Raw genomic sequence first — 3508 nt, 5'->3', positions numbered from 1 at the left:
TGAGCGACGAAGAGTATTGCGTGATGAAACATTTATTCGTCGAGCAAAATGTTTTCGCGAGACGAATATCTTCGTCGCACAAGAATAAATATATGTAATTAAAATGTTGTTTTTAGTTTTTTAATTTTGTGAAATGTGAATTTGCATTTTTTTTATTTTGTAAAAAAATAATTTTGGTTTTTTATTTTTTGGTAAAAAAATGAAATTGCAATCACAAAATGAATTGAAGAGAACAAAAAATTATATAAAATAAAATAAATGTGTTACAAGAGAAATGTTTAAAATATAATTATAAAAATAAAAAAACTAATCAAATTATGTTCCAAAATCTGCTTGGTCGTCAGGCATATGCAGCTCGGAGATCTAGGGGTCCATAGGGGCAGTGGTCTAGCGGGCATGCTCGAGGTGGACGGGCTCGGAGGTCGACGCATCAAATTGCTGGACTAGAATGTCGGACCGCGGGAGGGACTGCAGAATTACCGACATCTTACCCTGAAGCGCGGCCACCTGTGCTGTCAAAGCAGTCACCTGACTGTTTGACTGCGCTGATGAACGGGGTCTAGGTTCCCTCTACTGGGCATTCCCCATCTCTCGACAATATGTCCCCTGCGTCCTCCTGAGAGTTCGGTCCAACGTCTCCGTCAAGATCTGAAATCCAGCATCCTGTGGAGGATCCACAGACTCGATCGGAGTCTCGGGAGGAAGTTGGGAGGCGGACTCCTGAAAAACCAACTAGCTCCTATCCACCATCGTCGTCTGTTTAACATAACATAAAATATAAATTAAAACATGCATATAATTGAATGCGTAACATAAGAATTAAAATTAAATAATACTTACATGAAGGGACTCAGCCAACTCATTCCCAGGTTGAACATAAACGTCACCAAAGACGTCGATCTCTGGGAATTTGGACCCCCAACCTCCCCTCCCAAATTGAACAAGAGAAGAAAAATATTAGTATGAAAAAAATAAATTAAAAATAATGACATATTAAAAATTAAATATAAATTATTTTATTATTACCCGTCGCCGTGCATCCATCCTATATGAGAAGGGCCTGGAACTGGAATGGTGGAGAATAGTCTTCTTCTTCCTATTGCCCTTATTGACTTGGGCTTTATTATGTTATACAAAAAATAAAACGTATTTGTTGAAATAGAAAAAATTAAATAAACATTAGTAAGAAAGATGAAATAATTAAACAAATATTATTAAAAAATACCACATAATCGGGAGCCTGAAAATGAGTGCAGAGCCATGCCCAACTATCTTCCCGCCCCTCATGCTCCTTCGGGCAACCCTCCTGAAGAGCGACTTGCGGATCATCAAACGCCTCAAAATGGTAGTGCAAGTCGCTCTTCCACTGCTTGTACCTCTCAGCGAAAAGTCTGTTGACGTACGCCAACGACTCGTCGTCGAGGTCCTCTAAGTTGTAGTTCGTCTGCAATAAATTAATTACATATATTAAGTAATTGAAAGAAAAATAATTAACAGGTAGGATATGTACCGACAACTGGCCGTGAACCTCCATCCTAATCTCGTCAGGAATGACCTTCCAAGACTTCCATTGCATCGGGCAATGGGTCCGAACGACGTGGCCAATGTCGTAGGCCAAGGAGCTATGCAACTCTGCCATCAGTGCAGTCCGATAGCACTCGTCGTATCCGATGCTGATACGATTGTTGGTCACCCGGGTGACCTTCGTCGTCTTCAGCTGCCGACACGGCCCTCGAGTGTTCTTCTTGGCTGCAAAGAAATATGACGTTAATGTTAAATAAATAACAAATTTAACTATAAAATTCACAATACAAAAAATAAAAAAAATGAACTAGAGTTGAAGGAAATCTATGCCTGGCTGTGACCCCGAGGCACCAGTACCGTCGGTCGATGTGGTGTCGGTGGTGCTGGTGGGCCAATGCCGCCGCCACGAATGAAACTGATGATGCAGGCGCCTGGGACCCCCCGGGACCAACTGACACGTGGTTCATCAGTGCTGGAGCAGTGGTAGCAAATGCCGGCTGAGCCAAGGGCTCCAAACTTGCTGCAGTCGTCACCGACCTATAACTTTAATCAGGTCTGACATATGCACAATTTCATTAATACACTCACAAATTAATCAAATTTACGAATATCTAAGTGCAAGCACATACAATTTCATTAAAAAATTTAACTAATTAATTCAAAGCATAGCTTGACCTAAGGTTTGCGATTTCAGAGTATCCGGGACTCCGATTCACGATCCATCAAATCCTACACAATCCTAGAAATACAAGGTACAACATACGTGAGTTTGAGTTCAATCCAATCAGAACATATCAAACCTGGAAATTGCACAATAGACGAAATCCTTTCGAGACTCAAATGGTAACCAAATTCAAATTCGAGCACACCTATGCGCTCGTGACAAATAGGGGATTGCACTGGGACCCAATGCCCCACTGCCACAGTCTCCCACGCGCCACCACACTGGTCGAGAGCTCGTGGGTGTCCAAAGCGATAACAATCGCCGGAAAATTCTAAAAACTAAGGGCCAAGGTTTCCTACCCTAGGTTCAAAACATCAATTGGAGCCACTTTTGTTCTCGGCCGGAATTTAAATTCAAAAACCGGCCAAAAGCTAGGGTTTAAATTCCAGAAACTTATTGCGACAATTAACCAAATCCTACCCAACCATCAGCTAGAGCACGAAAAATAGTCCAGAAACCATACCTCAGATGTCGGATTTGGTGGCCGAAGGAGAGAGAACGACGCCCGTGAAGAATCTGTCAAACCCAGCAATTTCCAGGGCAGGCTCGACGATGACGGCGAGGGAAGGTCTGGGCTTCGAAGGTTGTGGCGGCCTAGTCCCTTTTTCGGCAGAGCAATGGGCTGAGGTGACGGCGGAGAGAGAGACAGTTTAGGGCAGAGAGAAGAAGTGAGGAAGAAAAGAGGCTGTCGCGATTTTCCTGAAAATATAACGGATCTTACGCGACGAAGGACACAATACGTCGCGCAAGGTATGTTTAATAAACCTTGCGCGACGGAAAAAAAAATAATCACGTCGTGCAAGGTAGTTTTCCACCCAAAATTTCCTTACATTGCGCGATGAATAAAAAAAACCGTCGCGCAAGGTGCTTATTCCGCTGAAAATTTTGTCACCTTGCGCGACGAGTGGACGAAACCGTCGCGAAGGTTGTTATTTCGCCAGAAATTTTTGGGTTTAGGGTTTAGTGAAGGGTCTGATCATTTTGCGCAACGAAAAGACTCTATCGTCACGCAAGATTGTGTCAAACACTAAACCCTAAACCCTAAATTAATAAACCTTGCGCGACGTAGAAGATATTGTGCGTCGCACAAACCTCTGGCAAAGTAATATTTTAAATTTAAATTTAAATTTTTTTTATACATTCTTATGGTGTTATTATTTTTTAAAAATAAAAATGCCCGGAAAAATTTGCTAGTTGTGCCCAGTTAGATTTCTCATAAATGCCCAGTTCACCTTTAGCCTTCTCTTTACCAAAACTTAG

Source organism: Prunus persica, chromosome G3 (genome assembly GCF_000346465.2).
Source record: "Prunus persica cultivar Lovell chromosome G3, Prunus_persica_NCBIv2, whole genome shotgun sequence".
NCBI lineage: Eukaryota > Viridiplantae > Streptophyta > Magnoliopsida > Rosales > Rosaceae > Prunus > Prunus persica.
Note: the sequence above shows the minus strand (reverse complement) of the source record.